This window comes from Numida meleagris, chromosome 4, assembly GCF_002078875.1.
Source record: "Numida meleagris isolate 19003 breed g44 Domestic line chromosome 4, NumMel1.0, whole genome shotgun sequence".
Taxonomy (NCBI): domain Eukaryota; kingdom Metazoa; phylum Chordata; class Aves; order Galliformes; family Numididae; genus Numida; species Numida meleagris.
The window spans coordinates 97,274,417-97,284,549 of NC_034412.1; the positions used below are offsets into that span (position 1 = coordinate 97,274,417).

The 10,133-nt window shown below is 48.1% G+C and overlaps 1 long non-coding RNA gene across 1 annotated transcript; it reads right to left on the minus strand.

The window, feature by feature from the left end:
• Positions 358-9,127, minus strand: LOC110398838. The gene is made up of 3 exons (XR_002438658.1): positions 9,094-9,127; positions 1,579-1,677; positions 358-827 (listed from the first exon to the last, which is right to left on the minus strand). It is a non-coding gene; the product is annotated as an uncharacterized LOC110398838 (long non-coding RNA).

The following is a 10,133-nucleotide window of genomic DNA, read 5'->3' on the forward strand; positions in this document are numbered from 1 at the left end:
TGCGTAAAGGAGAAGTCTACAGGCAGCTGGAGCCAGCTGGACTCCGTTTTGTCTTCTGTGGAGCTCTCAGATGGTAATGCTGAGTCCAGTTAATCAACTGTAGCGTTCCACCCCAGAGTTGGCTGCTCTTAAGGGAAGAGGGAAATGATTTCTATATATAGGTTGGTAAGTGCTCTGGGAATGAAAGATGCTTTATAAAAAGTCCTCCTCCTCCTCCTCAACATACAGCATCAGCTGTGCTTTTCAGGGGTGATTTTTTCTTTTTTTTTCAAATGACTTTTCCATGCACCAGCTGATCTGGAGTTATCTAAATGAATTTCCACAGGCATAAAGCTTAATCTGCTCTCGTTGCAGACTTCCATATATTTTTAATATGTCAAGCAATGGAAATTTCTCAGACCGAGTCAGGGGAGCTGTGAGGTTTACTGCCCTGGAAGATCAGGAATAGTTTATCCATCTAACAGACTTACATATCATAGAAACCCATAAGAGGCATTTGAAATGGGATGTTCAGAAGCAAACAGAAGGCACAGGCCAGTCACCTGGATGGAGCTTCGTAACAGCACCCATGCAAAATTGGGAGTGCAGCAGGCAGAACATTTATTTTTTTTTTGGAAGAAAAGCCTCCGAACCCGTTGTGATGAAGAGAAAAATGTGAGCGCTGAACAGGAGGCTGTGTTTTCCAGGAAAGCAGGCCATCTTTTATCCCGCCGTGCAGATTTCACATCCGCGCTCGCCCCATTTCCTCGCTCTACCTCTGGCGTTCAATGCTGCGCGCATTGGGTCTGGCAGCCTCCTCCTTCCTGAACGGGCTCCAGGAAGCAGTGCTGTTAAATCATTGATCCACTCAGGTTGGAAAAGACCTCCGAGATCTCCAACCCCAACCCAACCCATCCCATCCCACCGTGCCCGCTGACCATGTCTCTCAGTGCCACATCCCCACGGTTCTGAACACCTCCAGGGATGGTGACCCCACCGCTCCCTGGGCAGCCAATGCCAATGCCTGACTGCTCTTTTGGAGAATATTTTTTTTCCTAATATCCAACCTGACCCTCTCCTGGTGCAGCTTAAGGCTGTTACCTCTTGTCCTGATGTACAGGACACAAGAACGAGGTGTTTCGTACAAGCTGTCCCATCCCATGTGCCTGGGATATCATAGAACCATAGAACAGCTTGGGTTGGAAGAGACTTAAACCATGTCAGTCCAGCACTAACACTCAGTTTCCCCATATGCCATCCTCACACTAAAACCACCCAAATAAATCACTGAATAAGGACAGAGATCACCCAAGACAATACCTTATTAGGCAAAAAGGGACTATCTCACTTCTCATCTCAATGCCTGGGCAATACAAGGATGCAGACCGCTGCTTTGTGAGATGCGAGAGAGCAGGGCAGTCCCAGAGCACTGCTGCAAGGAGTCAGGCTTGCAATAGCCTCACAGCAAAGCTCATAAGCTGACAGAGCTCATTCTTTCCCACTTTGTGTCTGGTTGGTAGAGTAATTCAGCAGACAGCTCCTGCTCACACGAAACCACAGTCTGTCGTGATAAAATGGGGCCCTGATATGCACCTGTACCTCTTTTCATTCTGTTAACTCGCTTTCATGGGGACCTCTGCTGCTGCACTGTGGTTCTTCATTAGGGAGATTGGTGGTGACTGGTTAACCGTGGCAGTTCTGTACAGATCCAAACACAAAACCCAATGCCTAACTGAGAACAACGACACTTTTCTTTCTGCAAAGCCTGTAGGACATAGGATTCACCTTGCCATTGCCATCTACCATGTGGCTGTCTCCATTTCAGCTTGGAGGGCCAATTTTTTTCCTTAATGGCCAATGGAAAGAAGCACCTCCAGAGTGAGACTCATCTCATGAAGAATCCCACCCTAAATCTTTTGGAACATCTTTTTCCTCATGAAATCCTAGTGAGAAGGTCTAACTGGCCCAAAAATTATTAAGGAGGGTGACAGAAAGACACTGTAATTTCATGAGCCTCCTTGCCTGAGGAAAGGAGGCTAAGAAAATCCACTCCAGAAAACAGAAGGGTGGAGTTTCTCTTCCACTGCCCAGGCCAATTTCAACACATAGAAATCCCACCCATGCTCTTTTGCTCACACTGAAAGCTCGCAGTACGCCCGCTGCCTCTCCAGGAAGGGAAGCGGGTGGAAAAATTACATCAGGGCTCGGTTTCTTCCCCCCCCCTCCCCTTTGCCCTTTTATTTAAAGACATTTAATGCTAGAAAGTGGAAGCAGCAGCCAAGCTCAGGGCTGCAGGCACCAAGGAGGTGACAGTGGGAGAGCCCCATCCAGACAACATTCAGTCACCTCTGTGTGCCTACTACAATGAGTTACTGTCCCTGAAGTCGTCATTGCTGCATGGATGGGACTTCGTTATTCCTCCTTCTCTGCTTACAGAAGTCAAGCCCAAGTGCGTGGCAGGAGTGAGAAACATCTCCCATATCAGATTAAGTCCCGTAATTCCAGAAGAACTTGCTGGGTTTTGCTTATATTTCTGCTCTCCCTTATTCCTTTGTAACCCTACGTCACTGAAGAGCACAAGGGTCAGCTTCACTTGCTCTTTGACGTGAAGAATCATGGAGTCATTAAGGCTGGAGAAGACCTCTAGGATCCCCATTCCAACCCCAACCCGTCCCACCACGTCCACTGACCACGTCCCTCAGTGCCACACCTCCACTGTTCATGATCACCTCCAGCGATGGCAACTCCACCACCAGCCTGTTCCAATGCACTACCACTCTCTCAGAAAAGAATTCCCCAATAGCTGTTTCCCAAGTGACATCTGCTACCCTGCCCCAACACAGGACACACACCAGTAATTGCATCCAAACGCTCTGGGAAGAGGAGGACCGAGCCCTCTCCAGCCAGCCCAGGTGCCTTGATCCACCAGGATGTGGAACCAGCTTTACTTACACATTTATCCACTTCTTGGTGCTTTAACAAGGGTCCACGCCAACAAAGAATTGTTACACAGGGTGCAACCTGCAACCCACGGCCTTGAAATCTATACAGGATCATCCCAGGGTGAACTACAGCCAGGGTCCAGCCTTCCATTGGGCTCTTGGACTAGGAGCCTGCTCAGTTCCCTGCTCTGCCTTAGCAATGTGCAGGCATTCACTTTCCTCACCCACGAATCCAAGCCATGAAATCATCCTCTTGTCTAGTTAGGCCACGTTTTTCAGGACAAGGCTGATTCCCAAGGACAGCCAACGGGAGCCAGGCACCCCACACACAGGCGCTCTGCAAAGCCTCACTCTCACACTGCAAACACTTTGGCACGAGGGCCGTTGTGCACAGCCCAGAAAAGTGAAGCTCCTGTTAAAGCAAAGCTTCTTCCACCGCTTCCCTGGAGCCATCAGACCTCACCATTAAGACGTTCCCCAAGCAACATTTCCTTTCGCAGCTCTTTTCACGACTCCTCTCCTCCTTCTTGAGCTCCCAGCCTAATGAGTTCCTGTCTGCCAAAACCTCTCTGCTCTCTGTCTGCTGCTCTTCCAAGCACAGAGCTGGTGGGCACTTACCTCCACCGCTCCCAAACACGCATCAGACTTGCTAACAAATTAGCTTTCCATCTTCCCCCTAGCCCAGCGATCAGAAGAAAAAAAATGTTTTCTGCATCAGCCACTTGAAAGACTACAGATCACCTACAAGTATTTTTATTGAGGGAGTTTTGTTCTTGTTCCGAATTGTAAATACTTTATGTTTTCCAGGTGTTGGCTACCCTAGGCTGTCCATAGTGTGCTTTAGCAGCTCGCACAGCTGCAGCATGCAGGTGTGTGCAACTGGCAGCCAGAGTGAAGCTAAGCAGCTGTTGGACTGGGAGAAACTGGAAGTCATTTTCAGTCTTAATGAAGATGGTTTCTTATTAAACCTGAAGCCATGGCATAAAGTTCAACGGGCCTGGGGCAAATTTGCATCTAGAAGCAATTCCTTTGCAATCTGCTTCGGAGAATTAAATGATGTCAGACAGCAAGCCACTGGGGGTAAAGAAGTGACAAAAAGCAAGATCTGAGAGACGCTGCATGACCAGTAAACAGCAGTTTTCAGACACATGACTCAATGCAAAGCTGCTCCATAAGGATCCAGAGTTCTTGACAAGCCCGAAACAAGACATCAGGCAGTGTTCTGCCAGCATGGTCAAGAAATCAGGGTGAAAAAGGCAGACCACATCTGCTTGAAATGCTAAGAGTCATTAAAAAGAACAGAAGCATCCACCTGGTGTGGAAGAGGCCAGATGCTACATCACTGAAAAGCAAAGGGTGAACAAGCACCCCAATTGGGTGAGTCCACCTCTCATACACCCTGTAGTCTCTTACCAGTAGCTCAAATGCAGACTTATCACCCTTCTAGAAAAAAAAAAACCACATTCACCTAGGAAAGCATGTAGAATCACCAAGTCATTCAGGTTGGAAAAGAGCTCTGAGATCCCCAAGCCCAACCCCAACCCATCCCACCGTGCCCACTGACCACGTCCCCAAGTGCCACATCTCCACGGTTCTTGGACATCTCCAGGGGTAGTGACCCCACCACTCCCTGGGCAGCCTGTGCCAGTGCCTGACTGCTTTTTGGAGAAGAAATGGTTCCTGATATCCAACTTGACCCTCCCCTGGCACAGCTTGAGGCCATCACCTCTCATCCTATCACTGTAGAGAGACATAACAGCTCCCCGGAGCCTCCTCTTCTCCAGCCTGATCCATCCCATTCCCTGAGCCCCTCCCCATAAGACTTGAGCTCCAGATCCTTCACAGCTTCATTGCACAGCACCCAAGGACACAAAGCTCTACTGGGAAAGAAGCTCATCCTCAAACTCCCTTCATCCATCTCTGAATTAAGCAAGGAAGGCAACCATCCGTTTGGCTCAAATCCTAGGTTCCCAATCTCCTGAACTGACAGAACACTGTAGAGGTAACAAGGGCTCCAAATGGGCACACAAATTTTAATGCCAGTGCAAGCTTCCTGCCTCCATCTCTGCATTTCATGCACATCCCCTCTGCAATGATCTGATATGCACACTGACAGCAGCCATGAATTTTAAGCAAATGTTTCCAGCTTTTAGTATTTGCCCTCTGGGATTTGAACCCGTGCATCTCCCGTTAAGCCTTGGTTTGGGTTCAGCTGAGGCTGAAGCAGTGTCGTGTCCCTTCCAGGGAAAAGTTCACAGCGTGCTTTAAATGAGTGCTTCGTCCTGGCTGGGTGCGAGGAGAAAAGCAAGAGCTTGCCCCAAGATGCTTATCAGAACGATGAAGCAATAGACAGATAACGAGATGTGAAGAACAAGCCGCCCACTGCTCTGGGTCTTATCCAGCCAGGCCATGCACGACTGCTTCTTTTGGCAGTGGACTTCGCTTAATCACTCTGTTGACTTAGAGCCCCCATTTTTTTTATTATTTTTTTAATTATTTTTTTAATAAAATTGAACCTATTCCAGTTGCATGCCGAATTTTGCTTACAGAGAAGCTAGCAGCACGATTGCTCCTGGCCGAGGATGGAGCAGCAGGTCATTTTTTCAGCTGGATTTTTTTGCTGAATGCGCCTTTGAAGCACAGGTTCATTTCCAAAGAAGAAAAGCTCACTCATGGCCCACGGGCAACGAGCAGGTTGGAAGCTTCGTTGCGCATCTCTCCTAATCCTCAACTTCATACACAAAGAGTGCTCAGCCCATTCCTAACAGAACTGGAATGAAATCGGGGTATCGGGGAAAGATTTAATCACTTTCCAATAAATATCTCTTTTGCTTTTGAAAGGGAAATGACTTCTAAGAGAGGTCCAACCCGTTCATTTTAAGAAAGTGTGAAAGCAAACCCTTGGCCTTAATCTTTAAATTTCCTGAACTTTAGCACTTCTTGCAGCGCTCTTAATTAAAATCGGTTGGGCTCGTGTGTATACACTGCGGCAATAAAACGAGCCTTAGGTGCCTCCTTAGTGGTGGAAAATGGGACCATGGTGGAGAATGGAAGTCTGTAGCCCCTGGAGTCATCCCAGGCCTGGCTGCAGATGGCCATTAAGACGTCACCTCAAGAACCAGGGAATGGGTTTGTTCCCAAAATTGTCCCTTAATATTGGGCAATTTTGGACCATTTGAAGACAGAGGAGCTGCTCTCTCTCACTCTTCCCCCTCCCTCCTTTACTCCCTGATGGTTCCCACCAGCTCCACAATAGATGGAGTGTGCATAGACTATGTATTAACACCCAACAGGTGCATTGGGACAGGTTCTGCACTGATTTATGGTATATTGTGTTCTGTCTTGGGGTGTTTAACTGCAGCCTACCGGCTGATTTTTCAGAGGTGTGAGAAATATAGGTTTTTCACTGAAGAGCCTTTTTATTTTTCAGACTGGGGTTATATTTTCCTAACACAAGTGTTGAATGTTTTAAAAATAAAACATGTTTTGATCCAGCTACCCACCTGAGTTGGCTGGTGAGTGTTTTTCCATTGCCAATCAGCTGAGCAGCGTCTCTGCCTCCTAAAGTTCATTCTTTGGGAGTAATCTCACATGGAGACAGTCCTGCCATAAAGAAAGCAAGAGCCATGAGCTCCTAGGAAGGAGCTAGACCGGGGAAGGCAGCATGTAGGTAGATGGGACTACAGAAAATGCTGACAGAAGGAAGTTGCAGCAGGTGGTCAAGAAACATGGTAGCTGCCCCTTAACTCCTACTTTCCAGTAGGGTTCAGCCCAATGCTCACAGTTGGGTCCACATCCACAGACCATCTCCAGCCTGTGTTGCAATGCAAATCAGAAAGAGGGACAATTGATTTGCATTGCACCAGGGGAGGTACAGGTTGGGTAATAGAAACAATTTCTTCTCCAAAAGAGCAGTCAGGCACCATAATAGGCTGCCCAGGGAGGTGGTGGGGTCACCACCCCTGGAGGTGCCCAAAAATCATGGAGATGTGGCAGGGATGGATTGGGCTTGATGATCCTAAAGGCCTTCTCCAACATTAATGATTCTATGGAGACAAGACTCACTGCTGCTTATTGACCAAAGGAGAGCAGGAACCAGTACAGAGCAGTGCTCCTTTTGAAGCCATGGGTGATTTGGGTACATTTCATTCTCATCTCAGAGGTTAAATCCAGCTGCTCCAGCTCCCATTACAGGGCAGGAAGGTCATAACCGTGAGCTTTCTTGGGGCGTGAGTGATGTCTTCACTGCACACCTGAATAGCACCAGCTCAGCCGTTCTGATTCCCCATTTCAGTTCTGGGACATGGGCTACAGCAGCACTAATATTCAGAGTTAGGAAAAAAAAAAGTCATTTCCCCACTGATTTGTCCCTGCCAAGAGGCACACTCCTGACTGAGCTTACCTCATCCACGAGGTGGGATTATAGCAGCCCAGCCATGTTGTCTTAGTTGTGTCAAGGCAGCTTGAAAAATAGGTTTCAAGCGCATTCTTTGCCAACTATGCAGAGCCACGGTAAGAAAGATCGGTCCTGAATTGTTTGAGCACGTTATATATATGGGAAGAAAAAGTGTTTCATTTTGTCACATGCACGCAGGATGTTTAGGCAGCTCTTTTTCTTCTCTTTAACCAAAAGGGTTCAAGTCCTTCAGAAAGCCTTTAACATCTGATGGTGGGGAGGACCGAGGGGGTAAACCCATTCTTCGGCAGAGAGACTTGCACCGCAGGTCAGCCTTGAAAGGTACTTCATATTTCTTCCTGCTCCTCACCAGGCCAAAAACTAAACCCAGCCATTTGCACTGCTCTCCCGGCAGGTCATTGTTTCTGACGATGGAATGCCCTGGCAGCGACTTACATTTTGAACAGTATCTTAAGAATGGGCTGAGAGCAGTTACAGACCTCAGAAGTATGTTTCCAATATTCATTCTCTTCATTTAGGATAACAACTGTAATGCGTTTGAGCTGAATTTAATAGGGAAATTATTTTGTTTTATTAAGTTACTGATTGATGACTCCAGCGTACTTCTCCCTGGATTCAGCTACTCAATAGATCTGCTAGCCTTGACCTCAGGCAGCAAGCTAACCTCAGCCTTCCTCCAGGCCTCCTCAGCTACGTCAGACAGCTTTACCCAACAGCCAAAGTGGGAACCTCACCAAAGCAAAACCCACCACCAGGGGACACAGCACAAATCCCAGGGCCTGACTGCTCCTCCTCAGGAGGCCATTCCATCCACAGCCAACCATTTCTTCATGAATATGTGCAGGGAGGATCACTGATGCGTTCAAGGAGCTGGATGCTGAGAACAAGACCACCCAAAACTCAAACCTTATGTCCAAGAGTAACTTCTTCTCCACGCTGAACCTCTTACACTCTAGACCCCAAGGGGTCACCATCCATCCCTTGAGACAAGCCAGTAGCATCCCATTATCAACTCAGACAGCTACTTAAGAAAACAAGCCCACCATTCACAAATCCCCATAGCTGCAAAGAAGGAACAAGGGGGACAGGAAAGAATAAAAGACCATCAAGGAAGGTAGGACTAAAGGGAATGGCCTCAAGGTGCACCAGAGATGTTCAGGTTGGATATTAGAAAACATTTCTTCTCTGAAAGAGTGAAAAAAGAGCAGTCAGGCGTTGGAATGGGATGCCCAGGGAGGTGTCTGAGTCACCATCCACAGAGGTGCTCATGAAACATTGAGATGTTGTAGTGAAGGACATGGTTTAGCAGGGAAATATTGGTGGTGGGTGGACAGATGAACTGGATGACACTGGAGGTCTTTTCCAGCCTTGGTGATGCTGTGAAGCAGCACAGAAAACAGATTCCAGGGAACAGGGATTGACAAACAAGAGGGGCTCACAAGCAGGGGGAGGAAAGCAAGAGATGCAGCAATTATTTATACAAGAGCAGAGGAGTCAGTAGTGGATAACAGGGCAGCTGCGTTCCCCTGCAAGCCAGCAACTATCACCACCAGGGGATACCACTCCACTGGAAAAGCCCTTCAGAGTACAACACCATTCTGGCTAACAAACGCAGCACCACTGCTATCTGCTGTCTAGAGAAGGAGATCCCATCTCCTTGCACCTTCACACAGCAGCCAAGGCTTAAAACCCCTTCCGCGCATTGCCACCCAGTGAACAACCATGAAGAAATAAATAATAAAAAAAAACTCCTACCTTCCTGCTCTCCTCCAGTGCTCCTCCATCACCGCACCCGTCCTGTCCCACCTCTCTTTATAGGCTATGCTTCCAGCCTCACCCTATAGAGCTGCCCTCGCCCTCCCACCACCTGCGGGCAATTAGCGGCTCATTGACTTCAGCTGTGGAAGAGAGCGCTTCTTTTGTGTTGTGTGATGGTCGTTCTGCTCTTCCCCCCCCCCCCCCCCTTATTTTTTTCCCTTAGAAGTGCTGGCATTTTCGTTATATGGAAATCTATTTACGTTTCAAGTTCTTACAACGTAGCTGGTGCCATATTGCTCTCCAAGGTCTCCTTCTCATTCTAATGCACTTTACACATTGGGCGCTCCTTCCAACAGAAGATCCCGGGTGTTTTTTTTTCCTGCACGTTTTCACCCAGGATTAAAACAAATGGTGCTGCAGGGGGAGCTGTATTCTGCCCCAAGGATTGTTTCCCAAGGGGGAAGGAGACCCTGGAACAAGAAAGAGGCCCTGAGGCTCTGAGCACCTGATGGAGCTGTGGGCGTCCCTGCTCATGGCAGGGGAGTGGGACCAGGTGGCCTTTGAAGGTCTCCTCCAACTCCAACTGTTCTTTGTTCTCAGATTCTGACTTCTGGGAGGTGTGGAGTGGGGGGGTGGGATGGGGACAAAGAACCATAAACAGAGGATTAAACTCGGATGTTCTTCACAGGTCACTAAAAATGCTTGGCTCTTCCCTTTGGAGCTACCTGTCTTCACCTCTTTGGGGATAAAAACAAAACAACAAAAATGTGAGGGCAGCGTTAAAAGACAGAATTTAGTTTTAAAGCTGTCTCTCTTCTCCCTTCTTCTAAAGCACTGCCACTTGCCTGCTGGGGTCAGCAGAATGGGAAGTTATTTAAAGGGCAGAGAGCAGAGGGGTGGCCGGGACACGGGAACTTTGCTTTCTGGAAAGGACTTGTGCAAGATTAGGATGGAATCAAAGGAGGTGATTTGGCACAGTGAAATGAATGGGGGAGCAGAACCAAGGCTCTCAAGTTGCACCAGGAGGGGTTTGGGTT